General features: G+C 39.5%; 1 pseudogene; it reads left to right on the plus strand.

Moving 5' to 3' along the window:
* Positions 1-12,563: 12,563 nt before the first annotated feature.
* On the plus strand, positions 12,564-17,155 carry Zswim5-ps1 (zinc finger, SWIM-type containing 5, pseudogene 1; annotated as a pseudogene).
* The last annotated feature ends 6,069 nt before the right edge of the window (positions 17,156-23,224 follow it).

Consider the following 23,224-nt stretch of genomic DNA (forward strand, 5'->3'; position numbering starts at 1 on the left):
AATCACTAGGAGGGAAGACCTTTCATCCCATGGAGGCTCAATAACCCAAGATAGGGGAATGCTGTGCTGCTTAGGCAGGAGTCCCTGGCAGTGAGAAAGCACCTTCATAGAAGCTGGGGGAGGGGGGGGAGGATAAGGAGTTTTGGGAGGGGAAACTGGGAAGTAGGATAACTGTAAAGGATAATGTAAATAAATAAAATAACCAATTAAAAAATGAAAAAGTGGTAACATTGAAGATATTGACACATCAGTTAAAGAAAATGCCAAGTATAAAAGTCTCCTAACTTAAAACATTTAGGAAATTTGGGACACAATGAAAACACCAAACCTATGAAAAATAGGATTAGGAGAGGGTTATGATTCCCTGTTCAAAGGGCCAGAATATATCTTCAATAAAAACATAGGAAAACCTTCCTTAACCTAACAGAAGAGATGGCTATTAATGTACAAGAAGCCTACAGAACACCAAATAGATTGGATCATAAAAGAAAATCTTCCCACCACATAATAATCAAAACAGTAAATATGCAGAATAAGGAAAAATATTAAAAGCTGTAAGAAGAAAAGTCAGAGTAATGTATAAAGGAAGACCCATCAGAACTAAATCAGATGCTAGAAGTCACAAGGCACTGGACAGGTGTCATGTAGATTCTAAGAGACCACAGATGTCAGCCCAGGCTACTCTACTCAACAAAACTCAAAATCACCATAGAAGGAAAAATCAAGATGGTCCATGACCAAACCAAATTTAAACACTCTTTTTCCTAATCCAGCCCTACAGAGGAAACTAGAAAGAAAATTCTAACATGCTTAAGTTAACCACACACAAACACACACACACACAAACACACACACACACACACACACACACACACACACATATATATATATATATATATATATATATATATATATATATATATATAAAATCTCTCAACAACAATGAGATTAATTCCCCATGAAAAGACACATGCTAACAGACTGGATATGTTAACTGTATCCATCATTCTGCTACATACAAGGAACAAAGACAGATATTACCTCAGCGTAAAAGGGTGACAAAAAGTTTTCCAATCAATGGGTTCAAAGAAACAAGCTGGAGTATACATTCTAATATCCATATAATAGACTTTTAACCAAGTGAATTCAAAAGAGATGGGGAAGGGCTCTTCATATTTGCCAAAGAAAAATTTACCCTGAGGGCAACCTCATTCAGAAACCATCCTGATGCTCAAAATAGACATTGAACCACACACAGTAGTGGGAGATATCCATACTGCACTCTCACCAATGGACAGGTCATTGAACCAGGAATTAAACAGACACAGGTTGAACACAGTGAAAAATAACAGAAGTAATGAACCAAATTAACTATTAGATATCTACAGAATATTTCACTCCAAAACATTAGAATACCTCAGCACCTTATAATACTTTCTAAAAAACTGACTGTATAATCAGACACTATACAGGCCTCAACAAATACAAGATTGACATATTCTTGATCATAGAGCATATGTATTAGGGGATTGCCTTATCTGGCATCACTTAGATTGGAGCCCCTTTACTTTCTATAAAACTGACTGTATAAACAGGCCTCAAAAGATAGAAGAAGAGTGACATATTCTTGATCTTGGTGCATATGTAACAAAGGATTGCCTTACCTTGCATCACTAGGGGAGGAGGCCTTTGGTCCCATGGATGCTTAATAACCCAGGATAGTGAAATGCTAGGCCTCTGAGGCAGAAGCAGGTGGGAAGGGAAGAAGTACCCTCATAGAGGCAGGGGGAAGAGGGATAAGGGGCTTTTGGAAGAGAAACTGGAAATGGAGAGATAACATTGGAAATGTAAATAAATAAAATAACCAATAAAAAAGAAGATTGATATAATCCCAGGTATTCTAGCAGATCACCACAGGACTCCAATATAAACAATAGCATCAGAAAGCCCACAAACACATAGGAACTAAACAACACTCTGCTCAAAGATAACTTGGTCAGAGAATTAAAAAAAAAAGAAAGAAATTAAGGACTTTCTAGAATTCAATGAAAATTAAGGTGAGACACAATGAAACCATAGCAATAAATTTCATAAATTGGAGAGATCCTACACTAGAGTCCTTTATTAATTTTATTGGATATTTTCTTTATTTACCTTTCTCTTTTTTTTTCAAGAATTTCATTTTATTTTATTGGATTTTTTTATTTACATGTCAAATGTTATCCCCTTTCCTTTTTCCCATCAATAACACACAATCTGAAACCCCCCCTTCTATGAGGGTGTTCCCCCCAATCACCCACCCCTTCCTGCCTCACTGTCCTGACATTCCACTTTCACAGGTGTGTCCAGCTTTGGCAGGACCAAGGGCTTCTCCATCCATTGGTGCCCAACAAGGGCATATGCACTCTGCTACATATGCAGCTGTAGCAATGGGTCTTTCCATGTGTACTCTTTGCTACACTAGAGTCTTAATAGCCCTCATGAAAGCTACAGAAAAATAAGCAAACCCCAAAAAGGGGAGTAGATAGCAAGAAGTAGTCAAACTTAGGGATATATCAACCAATTAGAAATAATTGAATAATACAAACAGTTATCAATACTAAGAGCTGGTTCTTTGAGAAAATCAAGAAGATAGATAAACTCTTAGTTAAATGAAGTAAAATCAAATATTCATAGGTGTGTAGGTTTATTTCCTGGTCTTCTATTCAATTCAAATGATCAACATGTCTTTGTCTGTACCAATACCATTCTTTTTTGTTTGTTTGTTTGTTTGTTTTGACTATTTCTCCACAGTACATGTTGAAGACCAGGATGGAGATTCATCCCCAAAATTCTTTTATTATTTAGGGTAGCTTTGGCAAATTTGGATTTTTTTTCATATAAAGTGGACAATCACTATTTCAAGGTCTATAAAATATATTGTTTGCATTTTGATGAGTATTGTATTTTATCTGTAGATGTCTTTTGGTAAAATGCCCATATTCACTATATTAATCCTACATATTCATAAACATAGGGATCTTTCCATCTCCAGATTATCTTCTGAAATGTCTTTCTTCTAGGACATGGATTTCTTATACAAATATTATACTTGCTTAGTTAGAGTTATCCCAAGATATTTTATATTTTTCATGGCTTTTGTATAGTATCTAGTTTTCCTCATACTTTTACTGGGCATCTTATCCTTTATATAAAGGAAGGTTACTTATTTTGTGAGTTAACTTTGTATCTAGCTACATTGTTGAAGGTGTATGTCAACTGTAGGTATTCCCCTGTATAATGTTTAGGTTTGCTTATGCATATCATATCATCTGCCAATTGCAATACTTTAACTTCTTCCTTTCCAATATGTTTTGTCTTGATCTCCTTTAGTTTCTTACTGATCTGACTAGAACCTCAAGTACTATACATACTACATAGAGATAGAGTGGATCGCCTTCCCTTGTCCTGATTTTAGTGCAATTGCTTCAAATTTCTCACTATTTTGTTGGTGATGGTATGGTATTGAGTTGCTGTGTATGGTCATGATTATGTTTAGGTTAGTGACTTGTATCACTGATCTTTCATACTTTTAGCATAATGAGGTGTTGGATTTTTCAAGGTTTTTTTCAGCATCCAATAAGATGATTGTGTGAACATTTTCTTTCATTTTTTATATGGTGGATTACATAGATGGATATTCATACAACAAACCATTCCTGCATCTCTGGGATGAAATCTCCTGATCAAGATGGATGATATCATCGATGTGTTCTTGGGTTCAGTTTGAAGTATTTTATTGAGTATTTTTTGCATCAATGTTCATAGATAAATAGGTCTGCAGTTCCCTCTCTTTCTGTGATTTACATACTAGGGTGATTGTGGCCTTATAGAGTGAGTTTATCTGTGTTCCTTCAGATTTTATTCTGTGAATTGTTTGAGAAGTACTGATATCATCTATTTCTTGAATGTCTGGTAGAATTCTGCACTAAGACCCTCTGGCCCTGTTTTTTTTTTAATTTTTTAAATTAAATTAAATTTTTGGTTGTTAGACTTTTAACGAGTACTTCTCTTTCTTTAGGAGTTATAGGACTGTTGAAATAGTGAAATTAATCTTGATTTTACTTTGGTAAGAGTTATCTTTATAGAAAGTTATTGATTTCATTAAGATTTTGCAATTTTGTTGAGTAGTTTTTTGAAATAAGACCAAGTGATCCTTTGAATTTCTTCACTGTCAGCTGTTATACCTCCCCTTTTATTTCTGATTCTTTAACACTAAATACTATCTCTTGCTGGGATCCTCCCTGTCTGGAGTCAGTTGAAATGGAACACAGAATCAGACTCAGGTGTCACTTTATAGACTGTTGGTCCTAGAAATTTCTAGTTCTCTAAGTATACTGAAAGCTGATGATAACTGTGAGAAGGGCCTAAAAATTTTCCTTCTCATTGTAAGTGCTAAAACCTGCAGGCTTACGTGATTAACACCTGTACCTAAATGGAGTATTAATTAGCAATTAAAAACAATGATTTTATGAAATTACTAGGCAAATGGATGGAACTAGAAAATATCATCCTGAGGGAGGTAACCGAGTCACAAAAGAACACATATATTATGAACTCACTAATAAATGGATATCAGTCAAATAACTCAGAATACCCAAGATGCAAATCAGAGAGCATATGAAACACAAAGCGAAGGAAGACCAAAGTATGAGTTAATTTTATACCCTGACACTATGCTGAAGTGGTATATCAGATTAAGTAGTTCTCTGATGGAACTTATGGAGTCACTGAAGTATACTATTATATCATATGCAAATAGGGGTATTTTGATTTCTTCCCTTCCAATTTGTATCCCTTTGATCTCCTTTCACTGTCTGATTGCTCTGATTAGGACACTGAATACTGTATTAAATAAGTGGGGAGAGAGTGGGCAGCATTGTCTCGTCCCTGATTTTAGTGGGATTTTTTTCAAGTTTCTGTCCATTTAGTTTGATGTTAGCCACTGGTTTGCTGTATATTGCTTTTACTATGTTTAGATATGGGCCTTGAATTCATGATCTTTCCAGGACTTTTATCATGAAGGGGTGTTGAATTTTGTCAAATGCTTTCTCAGCATCTAATGAAATGATGATGAGTTTCTTATCTTTGAGTTTGTTTATATGGTGGATTATATCGATGGATTTTCATATATTAAACCATCCCTGCACCCCTGGAATGAAGCCTACTTGATCATGATGGATGATCCTTTTGATGTGTTCTTGGATTGGGTTTGCAAGAATATTATTGAGTATTTTTGCGTCAATAGTCATAAGGGAAATTGGTCTGGAGTTCTCTTACTTTGTTGGGTCTTTGTGCGGTTTCGGTATAAGAGTTGTTGGGGCTTCATAGAAGGAATTTGGTAGTGCTCTGTCAGTTTCTATTTTGTGAATACTTTGCACAGTATTGGTATGAGGTCTTCTATGAAGGTCTGATAGAATTCACTAAACCCATCTGTACCTGGGCTCTTTTTGGTTGAGAGACTTCCAATAACTGCTTCTACTTCTTTAGGGGTTATCATGTTTTAGATGATTTATTTGTTCCTGATTTAACTTTGGTATCTGGTATCTGTCTAGAAAATTGCCCATTTCCTCCAGATTTTTCAGTTTTGTTGAATATAAGTTTTGTTGTACCAGGATCTGATGTTTTTTTTTTAATTTCTTCACATTCTGTTGTTATGTTTCCCTTTTTGTTTCTGATTTTGTGAATTTGGATACTCTCTGTGACCTCTGGTTAGTAGTCTGGCTATCTTGTTGATTTTCTCAAAGAATCAGCTCCTGTTGTGGTTTTTTTTTTATCCTTTATATAGTCCTTTTGTTTCTACTTGTTTGATTTCAGCCCTGAGTTTGATTATTTCCTGGCCTCTACTCCTCTTGGGTTTATTTACTTCTTTTTGTTCCAGAGCTTTTAGGTTGTCAAGCTGCTGATGTATGCTCTCTCCTGTTTCTTTTTGCATGCACTCAGAGCTATGAGTTTTCCTCTTAGTATCACTTTCATTGTGTCCCATAAGTTTGGGAATGTTTTAATCTTCATTTCATTAAATTCTAAGAAGTCTTTAATTTCTTTATTTCTTCCTTGACCAAGTTGTCCTTTAGTAGAGCATTGTTCAACTTCTATGTACGCATGCTTTCTGTCATTATTTTTGGTATTGAAGACCAGTCTTAGTGTGTGGTGATCTGATAGGATGCATGGGATTAGTTCTATCTTCCTGTATCTGTTGAGGCATGTTTTGTGACCGATTAAATGGTCAGTTTTGGAGAAGGTTCCATGAGGTGCTTAGAAGAAGGTATATCCTTTTGATTTAGGATGGAATGTTCTATAAATATCTGTTAAATCCATTTGGTTCACAACTTCTGTTAGTTTCTCTATGTTTCTGTTCTCCATGATCTGTCCATTGATGAGAATGGGGTGTTGAAATCTCCTAACTATTATTGTGTAAGGTGCAATGTGTGCTTTGTGCTTTAGTAAGGTGACTTTTATGAATGTGGTTGCCTTTGCATTTGGAGCATAGATATTTAGGATTGACAGTTCATCTTGGTGGATTTTTACTTTGATGAATATGAAGTGTCATTCCTTATCTTCTTTAATGACTTTTGGTTGAAAGCATATTTTATTTGATATTAGAATTACAATTCCAGCTTGTCTCTTCAGGCCATTTGTTTTGAAATTTGTTTTTTAGACATTTATTCTGAGGTAGTATCTGTGTTTGTCTGTGAGGTGTGTTTCCTGCATGCAGCAAAATGCTGGGTCCTCTTTACGTATCCAGTCTGTTAGTATATGTCTTTATAATGGGGAATTGAATCTGTTGATGTTGAGAGATGTTAGGGAATAGTGATTGTCGCTTCATGTTCTTTTTGTTGTTAGAGGTGGTATTATGTTTGTGTGTTTCTTTCAGTTTCATTGGGAGGAAATTATATTCTTGCTTTCTGTATGGTGTAGTTTCTCTCCTTGTGTTGGAGTTTTACATATATTATCCTTGTTGGCCTTGATTTGTAGAAAGATATTGCGTAAATTTGGCTTTGACATAGAATATCTTGGTTTCTCCATCCATGTTAATTTAGAGTTTTGCTGAATACAGTAACTTGGGCTGGCATTTGTGTTCTTTTAAAGTCTGTATGACATCTGTCCAGGATCTTTTGGCTTTCATAGTCTCTGGTGAGAAGTCTGGTGTAATTATTATAGGTCTGCCTTTATATGTCACTTGACCTTTTTCCCTTAGTGCTTTTCATATTTTTTCTTTGTTTTGTGCATTTGGTGTTTTTTTTAAAGATTTATGTTATTCATTTACGGTATATAAGTACACTGTCACTTTCTTCAGACACACCAGAAGAGGGCATCGGATCACATTACAGACTGTTGGGAGCCACCCTTTGGTTGCTGGGATTTGAATTCAAGACCTCTGGAAGAGCAGCCAGTGCTCTTAACCACTGAGCCATCTCTCCAGCCTGCATTTGTTGTTTTAACTATTATGTGACAGAAGGAATTTCTCTTCTGGTCCAATCTATTTGGAGTTCTGTAGGCTTCTTGTATTTTTATGGGCATCTCTTTCTTTGGGTTATAGAAGTTTTCTTCTATAATTTTGTTGAATATATTTACTGGCCCTTTAAGTTGGGAGACTTCACTCTCTTCTATACCTATTATCCTTAGGTTTGATCTTCTCATTATGTCCTGGAATTCCTGTAAGTTTTGGGCTAGAAGCTTTTTGCATTTTACATTATCTTTGACAGTTGTGTCATTGTTTTCTATGGTATCTTCTGCTCCTGAGATTCTCTCTTCTATCTCTTGTATTCTGTTGGTGATTCTTGTATCTATGACTCCTTGTTTCTTCCTTAGGTTTTCTATATCCAGGGTTGTGTCCCTTTGTGCTTTCTTTATTGTTTCTATTTCCATTTTCAAATCCTGAATGGTTTTGTTCAATTCCTTCACCTGTTTGCTTATGTTTTCCTGTAATTCTTTCAGAGACTTTTGTGTTTTCTCTCTAAGGGCTTCTACTTGTTTATTTGTGTTTTCTAGAATTTCTTTAAGGGGGTTCTTTATGTCTTTCTCAAAGTCCTCCATCATTATCAAAAAATGTGATTTTAAATCTAAATCTTGTTTTTCTGGTGTGTTTAGATATCCAGTATTCTCTTTGGTGAGAGAACTTGGCTCTGAGGATGCCAAGTAGTTTCAGTTTCTGTTCCTTAGTTTCCTGTGCTTGCCTGTAGCCATTGGATTGTCTCTGATGTTTGCTTATCTTGCTATTTCTGACCTGCTGTAACCCTCTGTGTCAGCACTCCTGTAGAACTGTTTTCCTGTTTTCTTGCACTCTTTCCTGAGAAAAGTTTTTCTGATTTAAGGTATGTCTGCACTCCTGGAGACTGTCTTCCAGCTCTAAAGAGGAGCAGGAATTAAAGGGTCCTTCCTTGACTGCCCGTAGGTCCTTCCACCCAGCAGGCACAGTTGGCAATATGCAACTCCCTCTTGGGTCTGGACTGTGGGTAGGGAGTAGTCTCTTCTGACTTCTCAGGAGTATCCACACTTCTGAGAGTCCAGCTCTCTCTCCCCCATGGGATTTGGGTGCAGGGAGTTGTTTGTATGGTTTAGTTCGGTCCTGGGGCAGACAAAAAACACATGTCCTGGTGGCTGTCTCTTCCTATATCCCTCTGTCTAGAAGCACTGTGCAGTTTCTCCTTGGACCAGGGATGTGGGCAGAGGTGTGCAGAGATAGCAGTCAAACCTGTGGTCTTAGGATGACTGCATTCCTGGGTGGTCAGCTATCTTCCTTGAAGCATATTTTGAGTATATACCCAGGATTGATATAGCTGGATCCTCAGTACTATGTACTATTTTCTGAGGAACCATCAGACTGATTTCCAGGGTGGTTGTACCAGTTTGCAATTCAATGTAGAATGGAAGACTGCTCCTCTTTCTCCACATCCTCGACAGTAACTGCTGTCACCTGAGTTTTTTATGTTACCCATGCTTACACATATGATGTGGAATCTCAGGGTCATTAGGATTTGCATTTTCCTGGTGGCTAAGGATGTTCAAAATTTCTTTAGGTAGTTCTCACTCATTCATTATTCCTAAATTGAGAATACTTTGTTTGGTTTGTACGCCCATTCTTTATTTTCTTTCTTTTTTTTTCTTCTATTTAAATGTTATCCCCTTTTACAACTTCTCCCCCAGAAACCCTCTTTCCTATCCCCCAACCCATGCTTCTTCTACAGTATTTCCACCCTACCTCTCCTTCCCAACTTCCCACCCTGACATTCTCCTACACTGGGGGCATAAAGCCTTGACATGACCAAGGGCCTCTCCTCTGATTGATGCCTAACATGGCTATCCTCTCCCAGATATGTGGATGGAGCCATAGGTCCATCCCTATGTTCTCTTGGGATGGTGGTTTAGTCTGTTTGAGCTCTGGAGGGTCTGGTTGGTTGATATTGTACCACATTTTTAATTGGGTTATTTGGTTTCTGTAGTCTAACTTCTTGAATTCTTTACATTTATTGGATAGTAGCCCTCTTTTAGATGTAGAATTGGTAAATACCTTTTTCCAGTCTGTTGGCTGCCATTTTGTCTTATTGACAGTGTCATTTGCCTTACACGACCTTTTCAATTTGATGAAGTACCATTTATTAATTGTTCATCTTAGAGTATAAGCCATTGGTGTTCTGTACAGAAAATTTTCCACTGAGTCCATGTGTTCAAGGCTATTCCCCATGTTCTCTTCTATTAGATTCACTATATCTGGTTTTATGTGGAGATCCTTGATCCACTTGGACTTGAGCTTTGTACATGGAGATCAGAATGGATTAACTTGTATTCTTCAACATGCTGATTGCCAGTTGAACTAGCACCATTTTGCTGAAAATGCTGTCTTTTTTCCACTGTCTGGTTTTGGCTTTGTCAAACATCAAGCGACATTATGTGCATGCATTAATTCGTGGGTCTTCAATTCTATTCTGTTGATCTGCTTTCTTGTCTCGCAACCAATATGATGCAGTTTTTATAACCATTACTCTGTAGTAGAGCTTGAGTTTAGGGATGGTGATTCCCACAGAAGTTCTTTTATAGTTGAGAATGTTTTTTTTTTTTTTTTTTTTTTTTTTTTTTTTTTTTTTTTTTTTTTTTTTTTTGCAATCCTTTTAAGCTGGTAGCCAGACCAACCTGGAATGGATTGAAGCAGGACGCAATTTAGGACACAGAGGTAAAGATAGATGACCTCTGCTCTTCTAGCTCTCTAACTAGACTAAATCCTTACTTATTACTTCTGTAGACTTGGGGATTTTTGCTCATTCTGTGGATTAAAACTGTTGGCTTCTTTTTTGTTGATAAATCTGTGTTTTATTAATTGTTGAATTTATATTATTGTTGTTATATAATTGTTGAAATTATATTATTTTTCTGTGCTTTATTAAGTGCCCAAAATTAAAGTGCTTATTACTGTCTTTTCTTCATTATATACTGAAAATTTAACTTTTTATTACTGTTATGTGCTAAAAACTGAACATTCTTTTACTTGTGCTTTAAAAGTACTAATATATGGAAATCAACACATACTATTTTCTAATCAGAATTCAGTAAAGGATTTATTGTTAGTGTTTCTTTTTTGGCCAGCATGCTCGGTTAACTTATTTTGAACCAGAGAGGAAGGAAAGGAAAAGTATCAATATGCTTTATGTAGGCAAATATGCTGAGACACATACACACTCATACACTCACTCTCTCTCTGGGCCTTACTATCCCTCACAATCAATTCCATAAGTATTCCTTCATGCTTACATATATACATACACACATCATATAGATAAATAGTCATTTCCATTTGCATGGATAGATGGATGGATGGGACAGAGCTCCCCAAGTCAAACCATCCTACCAAAAATTTCATGTCTTTCTCTGTCCTTTTTATACCCTTCTAAGATAAAAAGTTCTTTAGAAAATTACCCCAAAGATAAAATTTTACATAAAAGGGGAGTTACAAACAGGTTTTGATATTAAGTTCAAAGCACTGTTTCTTTCTAGATGGTCATTGTCAGCTCAAAGCAATGGTTTTTACATGATCTTGCCTTGCAATAGTGTAAAGCTGTGGTGGCTTTATCCTTGGACCTAAATATTTTTCCTTGAACACAAACTTTTCTTAAGTCTCTTTCCCTTTTTGGTTAATTATGAAATCTCATTGTATTTCTTATTTTGCAAAATTTTCTTGCTATTATGAGGAGTGGGCTTATTCTATTATTGATTTCAAATTTATCAGATCTTTCTAACAAAACGGCTAAGACTATCACCTAAGACTCCCTTTCTAAAATTAATTGACTCAAATCAGGAATTATCTAGAATCATTATTTCATCTAAACATTGTTAATTCATGAACGTTCATATTTATGTTGATCTTGAGGAAATCTGATCAACAGGAAAGTCATATCGGCAGTAAGAAGCAATGCTGAGGTGAAGTCCCTTTGAATCCTTGTAAATGAGCTCATCAACTGTAGGCCTTGTAAAAATAATGGGTCACCTATAGGAAGTCTACCTGCTAGCCTATTCTAGATGGCTGCTGTAACTTTTAGACTAAGAATATGAAAAGAAGACTGTAATATCTTAGATAGGTAAAGGATTTTTATGATAGAAAATTTAATGTTATGAAGGGCTAATTAGATTAATAATAATTCATGTAAGATATATGTCTAACTGCTTATATCTTTGCTAAATGCTCAAATGAAGGTGCTAAATAACTTATATAAGAAACAGCATATGTTTTTACATACCCCAAGGAAAGCGTACCCAACATCAGATATTTAGACATGTGCCCCTATCACTCAGAGGCTTGAAGAAGATTCTTCCTTGTTAAAATGGGAATACACTCAAAGCAAGAGTTTTTAATGGTCTTGCCTTATTATAATGAAAACTTGTGGCTCTGTCCTTGGGCCTAAATATTTTTCCTTGAACACAGATTTTTTCTTCTTGTCTCTGGAAAGAGGAACTTGTATCCCTTCCACTTATAAAGGACTGCCACCTATGAACTTATCAAAGTCAATGCTGTCCACTAATATTTGTTTTATTGGACAACATCCTTGGCAGATTAGAATTAACATTGTTCTTTTTTAACCCCCTGGGGTGACTATTTTGGTTTCTGTACTGTGCCAAAACTCAGGATTAAAAAACTCAAAAGTCTCTTGATGGACTGCATCCATGATTAAACGTTTAATTTGAAACTAAAAGAGCTACAATTTAAAATTAGGATTTTGAAGTATAAACAAATTCTTTGTCTTTGAAAAGCTACTCTTATGAACTCTGAAAAGCTACTCTTATAAACTCTTAAGAGTAAGTTTAAAAAAAAAAAAAAACTTATGTGAGGCCAACCAGCGCCGGCCCGCGCGGCGCGAGTATGGGACTGGCCCTGGCTTCCCACACAGGACTGGCCCTGGCTTCCCACACAGGCCGGCCGGCTCCTGAGTTCGTTCGCCCCGCCCCCTCCCCACAGCGACGCTGTTGGGCGCTTGCGCTGGGCGCGTGACCTCGGCTGGGGTCTCAGCCGCAGCCCGAGCAGCCGCCTCCACCTCAGTCTGTCAGTCAGTCCCCAGCAATGGCGGACGGAGGGGAGCTAGAGGAGCTGCTTTCGCCGCTGCCGATCTCTCCGGCCAAGAGGCTGTGCTCTTGGCCCAGCCCGCCAGCTCACCGCCCCCGCGGGACTCCCGGGACGGCCGGCGAAGGGGTGGGAGGCGGCCGCAGCAGCCGCCTGGCCCCCGGGGCCCGCCCCTACATGCAGCCGGAGTCCTTGCTGGACTGCGCCGCCAAGACGGTGGCGGTACGAGCGGGTGAAGGAGCGTTTCGAGCGGATCCCAGAGCCGGTGCAGCGCCGCAACGTCTACTGGTCCTTCCCGCGGAATGAGCAGGAGATCTGCATGTACTCCAGTATCCAGTACTCGGGCGGCCAGGGCCCCCGCGCGGCTGCCGGCGCGGCGGGGGTTTCGCCGGTCAAGGAGGGGCCGCCCGCCGCTCCGGCCGGCTCCGCCCCCCAGGGCCTCTGGGGCGGGCGCTTCACCCTGGCTGGGCTCTGGGACTGGCGCAGCGAGCGGCGGCGGCGGCGGCGGCGGCGGCAGCCGCAGTGGCAGCGGCGAAGGGCTGCCATTCCACCGGGGCATCTGTCTGCTGGACAGCGGCTCTGTGGAGAACGTGCTGCAAGTCAGCTTCCATCTGAGTGGCACAGTAACCGAACCAGCCACTGCTTCTGAATCAGCAGTGACTTACAAAGTTGTGATCAGTTTTGATCGATGCAAAATCACTTCTGTGAGCTGTGGCTGTGGAAATAAGGACATATTCTACTGTGCTCATGTGGTAGCACTCTCTCTCTACAGGATCCGGAAACCAGACCAAGTCAAACTTCGTCTTCCTATCTCAGAAACCCTTTTTCGGATGAACAGCTTCAGAAGTTTATTCAATATTTAATCACAGCACACCACACTGAAGTTCTTCCTACTGCACAAAAGCTGGCAGACAAGATTCTGTCTTCCAACTCAGAAATCAACCAAGTGAATTGCGCTCCTGACCCCACAGCTGGGGCCAGCATCGGTGATGAGAACTGTTGGCACTTGGATGAAGAACAGGTGAAAGAACAAGTGAAGCTTTTTCTCTCCCAGCGGGGGCTACTGTGGCTCTGGGAAGCAGCTCAATTCAATGTTTGCCGAGGTTCGAGAGATGCTTCGGATGAGAGATTCCAACGGAGCCAGGATGCTCACACTTATCACTGAACAATTTATGGCTGATCCACGCCTCACCTTTGGAGGCAGCAAGGAACAAGTATGACAGACAAGTGCAGGCAGCTCTGGGATGAGCTAGGGGCTTTATGGGTGTGTATAATTTTAAATCCACACTGCAAACAGGAAGAAAAATCTTGTTGGCTTTAGCGGCTGCAGAAGTGGAGCAACCTGGATATCTGGAGGACGGGAACTATGGGCACGAACTGCCCAGCATTACCAATGCACTTTCCCAGAGTGCCAGCCACAGCCCAGACTCTATCCAGACCAAGACGAACAGTCTTCACTAGAGCCATTGAAGGTCGTGAGTTACATTGGCAGAACAGCCACTTACAGCGTATAATCAGCAGTGATATCTATACAGCTCCTGCCTGCCAGTGGGAAAATGAGTGGCTACTCTTTAATTCCCATGGCCAGCCACTGTGGCTAGAGCATGTGCCTACAGCCTGTGCTCGGGTCATGGATATCCAAAAGAAGCTCTCAGACTCACGGTGGCCATCATTAATACTCTGAGGTTGTAGCAGCAGCGGCAGCTGGAGATCTACAAACATCAGAAGAAAGAGTTGTTGCAGAGAGGAACAACAACAATCACAAACCTGGAGGGCTGGGTGGGTCATCCCCTGGATCCCATTGGCTGCCTGTTTCTCACTTTGACTGAGGCCTGCTGCCTGAAAAATGACAGCTACATGGAGATGTCAGATGTGAATGAAAGCAGAGTTCCTGTCTACTAGCACGTACCTGTGGCTTCTGGCTGCCCAAGCAGCAATGAGTTGTACCTGTCATTGGCCCTGGAAGTCGCCATCATGGGCATGGGTCAACAGAGGGTGATGCCTGATGGCCTCTATGCACAGGACAAGGTGTGCCATAATGAGGAGCATCTCCTAAGCCAACTCCAGGAGCTGTAGCTGAATGAGGAGCTAGTTCAGACACTGGGGAAACAGTGCATCTTACTGCTGGAAGGAGGCCCCTTCAGCAGTCTAGGAGAAGTTATCCCATGCATACCTTTGCAAAGTATTTGTTCTCAGCTCTGCTGCCTTATGATCCAGACCTGTCTTATAAGTTAGTCTTACGTGCCATGAGGTTACCTGTTCTAGAAAACTCATCATCAGCAAGCGACCCTGCCCACCCCCATCACAGGGTGTCGGTGGTGCCCAGCCACTATCCTCGATGGATCACTCTCGGGCACTTGGAATCACAGCAGTGTGAACTGGCCTCCACCATGCTGACTGCTGCCAAAGCTCAAAATGCATTCAAGATTGCTACTCCCACAGACAGCAGTACAGATAGCACTCTGCTCAACGTAACCCTGGAGCTGGGGTTACAGGTGATGCACATGACCTTATCAACACTTAATTGGAGGTGCGGAGAGATGGTTCGATGGCTGGTTACTTGTGCTACAGAAGTGGGTGTGCGGGCCCTGGTGAGCATCTTGCAAAGCTGGTAGACACTCCTCACCCAGACCGAGGCTACAAGTATGTGGCTGCCACAGCTGTATCCCATACCATTATCCTGCCCCTCAGTCTTGACTACCCACAGCAGGAGGAACTGGCTAGCTGTGCTCACACACTGGCCCTACAGTGTGCTATGAAGGATCCACAGAGCTGTGCCTTATCAGCTCTTACACTTTGTGAGAAAGACCACATTGCCTTTGAGGCAGCCTACCAGATTGCCATAGATGCTGCTGCCGGTGGCATGACTCATTCACAGCTGTTCACCATTGCCCGCTACATGGAGCTCCGTGGCTACCCGCTACGTGCCTTCAAGGTGGCCTCACTGGCCATGAGCCATCTTAATCTGGCCTACAACCAGGACACCCATCCAGCCTCAATGATGTGCTCTGGGCTTGTGCTCTCAGCCACATTCTGGGCAAGAATGAACTAGCAGCTCTCATCCTTCTGGTGGTGAAAAGTGAGTGTGCACTGCGCCACAGTGCTTTCTGTTATCCTGTGTGGTGCACAATGACTGCATCAGGCCTGGCTGGCATCCCAGGCTGCCGCAGCTCTGGAAAGCTCATGTCAACAGACAAAGCTCCACTGCACCAGCTACTGGATGCAACCATCAATGCCTACATCAATATCAAACATTCCCGTCTGACACACATCAGTCCCCACCACTATGAAGAGTTCATTGAGTTTCTGAGCAAGGCTCATGAGACATTCCTACTGCCCCAGGATGGCCATTTGCAATTTGCCCAATTCATTGACAACCTCAAACAGATATACAAAGGCAAGAAGAAACTGATGCTGCTGTTTAGGAGCGCTTTGGCTGAGAAAGTGGATAGTTTGCTGCTAGGGCAGCCTGGGCTCCCAGGTCAGGACAAGGACTCTGAAACATCTGTTTACCCTGAGAAGACTCAGTACTTGTGGCTGAGCTGAAAGTAACACAGACCTAAGGATGGGGAAAGTCCAACTTTAGCCAGTATTCCTGCCTTGGCAAGCTTCTCACTCCAGCCCTACTGTTCCTGGAGGAACTGGACCCTGCAGACCAGTCGAAGCCCCCACAACATGTCAACTCACGCCCCTAGATACTGCATGTCCTGGCCATTGGCCCCACTCCCTTGGCAAACACAGAACACTGTTCCATCTCAGGGATTGCTTAACCAGAGAAAATAGAAGCATTTATGGTAGTGTAAATAATATAGTATATGTGTTGTCAACCATTATAAAGCTGTAACTATTTATAATTCTGGCTCTGATTTGACAGGCACTTAAAGCAGCTGTGGGTGGGAGGATAGGCTTGTTTTCTGAGGAGACTCAAAACCATTTCTCAGGTTTCCCATACAGAGTATATGCTGTTGGCAGTGGATAAGTGGGGGCGGCAGGGAGAAAAATGGACAGTTGAAATCCAAGTCTTCTCTGTGGCCTGAAGATAAGACAACTAGCCTAGTGGTCATTAAGGTGGAGAGGTCAAGAGTTGGCTTAGATATTTGCCTCACAAAGTTGTGAGCACTGAAGCTCCTGCCTCTGCCTCAAACACTCCAGGAGCCTGAGGAACACCTGAGTAACAAGTGCCAGGAAAAGACAAAGGTCCAGGAAGCCACTGAGCTTAGAAGGTACATCTGCTCTGGTCACCCTTGTTAGAGAATCTGCGTTCATTCCAATGTGAATGTGTGTATACCTGTATGAACATGTGTCTGTGTATAGATACACGTGTGCATGCCTGTGTTACTTCTGTTGTGTGACATGTGTTAGGCTGGGTTTCATTTGTGTGTGATAATGCATACTTAAGTGTTAAGTATACTCATGTCATTGTGTTTAGTGTATGTGCGTATCTAGGCTCACATGGGTACCTGTGTATAAACATATTTGTCTCTTGAAAAAAAACTTATGTTTGTAAATAATTGAATCAAATGATTAACCTAATTAGTTAGCCACAGTATAAATGATCAAATCCTTTAATGCATTCAGAGTTGTACTTTCAGTCTTGCTCACAAGGGATTTTAACTAATAATTGTTTCAAGACTGATTTTGCCTTCTATATATGTCTTCCATATTAAGCATTGAATGATTAACAAGAAATAAGTAAAAGTAGTCTATTTAGATATACTTTGGAGAGATAGGCTAGTCTATAGCACTTCAGAGATCCTCAGAAAGTGGCATTTTTGAGGTTCTTAAAACATTTATTTTCTGTATACGAGTACACTGTAGTTATCTTTAGACACATCAGAAGAGGACATTGGGTTCCATTACAGATGTTTATAAGCCACCATGTGGTTCCTGGGAATTAAAGTCAGGACCCCTAGAAGAGCAGTCAGTGCTCTTAACCTCTGATCCATCTCTCCAACCCCAAGATGTTTTAATATTTTTAAAAGAAGTTTTTTAACAGAGAACCAAATCAGGTCCTAGCATCATTCTTTCCTCCAAAGAAGGTGACAGACAAAAGGACTTCGACCTTATAAAGAAACATGTCAAAACTGGCAAGTGTGTTATAAACTTCCCATTATATTGACTGCTAAGAGCACAAAACCAAAACTGTCAACAAGTAGGACACTACATAATTGATTGCCCCATTGCCCTACAGAAGGTAGGACACTAAAGACTTTTTAGAATTTAATGACAATGAAGGTACAAAATACCCAAACTGATTGTACATGATGAAAGCAGTGCTAAGAGGAAAACACATAGCTCTAAGTCCTCCAGAAATAAACTGGAGAGCATATATTAGCGGCTTGACAGCATAGCTAAATGCTCTAGAACAAAAAGAAACAAAGACACCCAGGAGAAGTAGATCACAGGAAATAATAAAACGAAGGACTGAAATCAACCGAGTAGAAACAACAACAATAGCAAAAGATACAAATAATCAACAAAACCAGGAGCTCGTTCTTTGAGAAAATTAATACAATAGATTAAACCCTTAGCTCGCCAAACAAGAGGTCACAGAGAGTGTATGCAAATTTACAAAATCAGAAAAGAGAAAGGAGACATAACAAGAGAAACTGAGTAAATTAATAAAATCATCAGCTCCTACTACAAAAGCCTATACTCAACAAACCTGGAAAATCTGGATAAATGAAAGTTAAATCAGAATAAGATAAACCATTTAAACCATCCCAAAGAAATAGAAGCAGTTATTAAAATTCTCCTAATTAGAAAAAAAAAAAAAAACAAGGACCAGAAGAGTTTAGTGGAGAATTCTATCAGACCTTCATAGAAGACCTAATACCAATACTGTCCAAATTGTTCCACAAAAAGGAAATAGAAGGAACACACCCTATTCCTTGTATGAAGCCAAAATCACACTTATACCTAAACCACACAAAGACACAGCAAAGAAATAGAACTTCTCACCAATTTCTCTTATGAAAATACTCATTAAAATCCTCCTAAAACGAATCCAGGAGCACATCAAAACAATCATCCATCCTGATCAAGGGGGCTTCATCCCAGGGATATAGGGATGATTCAATATATAGAAATCCATCAACATAATCCACTATATAAACAAACTAAAAGAAAAACAACACACAATCATCTAATTAGATGCTGACAAAGCACTTGACAAATTTAAACACCCCTTCATGTTAAAAGTCTTGGAAAGATCAGGAATTCAAGGCCCATACCTAAACATAGTAAAAGCAATGTACAGCAAACCAGTAGCCAACATCAAAAGAAATGGAGAGAAAATTGAAGCAAGTCCATCAAAACCAGGAACTAAACAAGGCTGCCCACTCTCTCCCTTCATATTCATTTAGTGCTCAAAATCCTAACCTGAGCAATCAGAAAACAAAAGGAGGTCAAAGGAAGACAAATTGGAAAAGGTGAATTAAAAATATCGCTATTTGCAGATGATAAGATTGTATACTTAACTGATTCCAAAAGTTCCACCAGAGAACTACTAAGTCTGATGAACAACTTCAGCAATGTGGCAGGATATAAACTTAAACAAATCAGTAGCCTTCCTCTACTCCAAGGATAAACAGGCTGAGAAAGAAATTAGAGAATTTCACAATAGTCACAAACAACATAAAATCCCTTGGTTTGACTCAAATGGAACAAGTGAAAAATCTATATAACAAGTACTTTAAGACTCTGACGAGGGGTTGGGGACTTAGCTCAGTGGTAGAGCGCTTGCCTAGCAAGTACAAGGCCCTGGGTTCGGTCCCCAGCTCCGAAAAAAAAAAAAAAAAAGAAAACAAAAAGACTCTGAAGAAAGAAATTGAAGAAGGTCTCAGAAGATGAAATGATCTCCCATACTCATTGATTGCCAGAATTAATAGAATAAAAAAAATGGCAATTTTGCCAAAAGCAATCTACATACTTAATGCTATTCCCCTCAAAATTCCAACTCAATTCTTCATGGAGTTAGAAAGAGCAATTTGCACATTCATTTGGAATAACAGAAAACCCAGGAAAGCAAAAGTATCCTAAACAATAAAAGAACTTCTGGGGCAATCAACATCCCTGACCTCAAGCTGAAATAGAGAGCAATAATAGTAAGAATTGTATGGTATTTGTACAGAGACAGGCAGGTAGATCATTGCAATAGAATTGAAGACTCAGAAATGAACGAACACACATATGGTCACTTGATCTTTGACAAAGTTGCCAAAACTATCCTGACAAAAAAAGCATTTTCAACAAATCTCTTTGGTTCACCTGGAGATCAGCATGTAGAAGAATGCAAGTCGATCCATTATTACCACCCTGTACAAACCTCAAGTCCACGTGGATCAAGGACCTCCACATCAAACCAGATACACTCAAACTAATAGAAGAAAAAGTGGGGAAAAGCCTCAAACACCTGGGTACTATGAAAAATTTATTGTACAGAACACCAATGACTTATGCTCTATGATCAAGGATTGACAAATGGGAACTTCATAAAGTTGCAAAGCTTCTGTAAGGCAAAGGACACTGTTCTTAGGACAAAACTGCCACCAACAGATTGGGAAAAGATCTTTACCAATCCTGCATCAGATAGAGGCCTAATATATATATATATATATATATATATATATATATATATATATATATATATATATATATATATATATATATATATATATATATATATATATATAACTCAAGAAGATAGACTCCACAGAATCTAATAACCCTATTAAAAATGGGGAAGAAACCTAAACAAAGAATTCTTAGCTGAGGAATACTGAATGGCTTAGAAGTACTTAAAGAAAAGTTTAACATCTTTTATCATCAGGGAAATGCAAATCAAAACAACATTGAGATTCCACCTTATACCAGTGAGAATGGCTAAGATCAAAAACTCAGGTGACACAGATGGTAGCAAGATGTGGAGAAAGAGGAACAGTCCTCCATGATTGTTGGGATTGCAAGATGATACAACCACTCTGGAAATCAGTTTGGAGGTGCCTCAGAAATTTAGACATTGCACTACCTGAGGCCTCAGTTATACCACTCCTGGGCATATATCCAAAAATTCTCCAACATATAACAAGGACACATGCTCCCCTATGTTTATACATCCTTATTTATAAAAGCCAGAAGATGGAAAGAAATCAGATGTCCCTCAGGAATCTGGATACAAATTTTTTTTCTGTATCCAGGAATGGATACAGAAAATGACATACATCTACACAATGAACTACAATTCAACTATTAAAACAATTCCTTCATGAAATTTATAGGCAAATGGATGGAACTAGAAAATATCCTGAGTGAAGTAACTCAATCACAGAAAAACACGCAGGGTATACATTCACTGCTTAGTGGATATTAGCCCAAAACCTTGAATTACCAAAGATACAGTTCACATGAAGCCCAAGAAGGATGACCAAAGTACGTATGTGTCATTCCTTCTTAAAAGTGGGAATGAAAATATTTGTAGGAGGAGATATGGAGTCAAAGTTTGGAGCAAAGACAGAAGGAATGGTCAATCAGAGCCTGCCCCACTGGGTCATACTGCCCATATACATACAGCCACCAAACCCAGACAGTATTGCTTATTCCAAGAATTGCATGCTGACCAGAGCCTGATATAGCTGTTTCCTGAGAAGCTTTGACCGAGCTTGACAAATACAGAGGGTAACGTAGCAGCCAATTATAGAACTGAGAACTGAGTCCCCATTGGAAGAGCTAGAGAAAGGATTGTAGGAGCTGAAGGGGCTTGCAACATCACAAGAACAATACCAACCAACCAGATCTCCCAGGGGCTAAACCACCATCCCATCCAAAGAGTACACATGGGCAGACCCATGGTTCCAGCTGCATATATAGCAGAGGATGGTCTTGTTTGGCACCAATGGGAGTAGAAGCCCTTTATCATGACAAGCTGGACCATCCACCCCCCCCCCAGTGTAGGAGAATGTCAGGGTGGGGAGGCAGGAAGGGGTATGTAGTTGGGTGTGGGAACACCCCCATACAAAAAGGGGGTGGGGGATTGGAATGGGGTGTATATGAATGGTAAACCTGAGCAGTGAAAGGTAAATAAAAAACAAACAATAAAAAACTCAAAATCTTAAATTTCTTTTAGTTGTCTTCTACGTTTAAAGTTAAAAAGCACATTCCAATGTTCTCTTCTGGCAAAAAAAAAAAAAAAAACCCATACTCTACAAATCATACATTAAGATAAGATAGTAAAAGTACATTTTCAAAATTGTGAAATATAAATGAACTGGATATTGGAAATATAATTCCTATTCTCATATTTCTCAAAATTTTATAATTGTATATAGTATCCTAATATGAAAGATAATGACCCTTTTCAGAATAAAAGAGGAGATGTTGGTTTATCCTTTGCTTACAATTGTGGTGTCAATTGACTATGAATATGTGACCCTGTATTAAAACTTGTAAATTTTTGTGCCGGCATTTTATTTGCTGACAAGATATATGGCGTTGTCATTTCTGTAACACAATTACTGCTTTCTTTATATAAATGTTTGTGACTTCCTTGTCTGCCACACACACAAAAAAAGACATAATTTTCTGAGATTACCATGTTAAAATGTTAAAATGAAAACTTCTGTGGAATACTCCAAAAGGCAATATTACTGGGCAATGCTACTCTCACACTACCTGTTTGTGTGTGTGTATGTGTGTGTGTGTGTGTGTGTGTGTGTGTGTGTGTGTGTGTGTGTGTGTGTGTGTGTGTGTAAAAGGGAGAAGCCATGGCAGGTGACATTAAGATTCTGCTCTGTGTATTTACAGGTTGTAGTTAATGTTCTTAAGGGATGGATGGTACTGGACTTTGTATGTTTAGGTGGGGAATTATATTTTATCAATTGGGCCAAAAAAAGATGTCTTTTAAATGTCACAGAATGCAGAAAGAAGGTAGGAATGCAGAAATACAGTAGGAATGCAGTAATGTAGAATATGGATGATGAATTATGGGAGAAGAGCAACAGAGCAGTGAGGTAAGCCAAATGAGAACCACTTGGTAGAAATACAGTGGCAAGTGAGTCAGGACCAGAATGTTAGCTGAGAAACTGCCCTAGCAAAAATATCAACAATATTATACAGTTTTCTCTGAGGCTTTACTGTTAAGCCACAAATAAGACCTCTCAAAAACCTTGGAATATATTAACCTTGAGTGGATATACCTGCAATGTTTTCATTTTGGTCCTTTCCTTTTTCATGTAATTGGGCTATTCTGATATAACATGTGGTGAGCAGCCTATATTGTTTTCATGTAAAAAGTTTCTTGCGTCATATTTTTAGCCAATTCACCCCAAGAGGAGATCAACTCTGATCTCTTGATATTTGTAACATTGGCTGAAACCATAGTGCCTTTGCCTAGTAAATACAAGCAAATTTATACTCTAGATTTTTTATTTAAATAGAGGGCCTCAGGTGTAGAGCCCCCAAAAAATAGTTTAAAAATTCCCAATAGAAGGGAAGGAGGCAACAGAAAAATTTTGGAATGATTAGTGTGACAGCCTCACTAATGGACAAAGTTAAAAACAATCATAGTCATAAAACATGACCTCAGCATATGTGTATTAGGCAGTGCCAGGTCTGCATCAAGTGAACCAATGTATCAACAAG

Source organism: Rattus norvegicus, chromosome 1 (assembly GCF_021556685.1).
Source record: "Rattus norvegicus strain SHRSP/BbbUtx chromosome 1, alternate assembly SHRSP_T2T, whole genome shotgun sequence".
Taxonomy (NCBI): domain Eukaryota; kingdom Metazoa; phylum Chordata; class Mammalia; order Rodentia; family Muridae; genus Rattus; species Rattus norvegicus.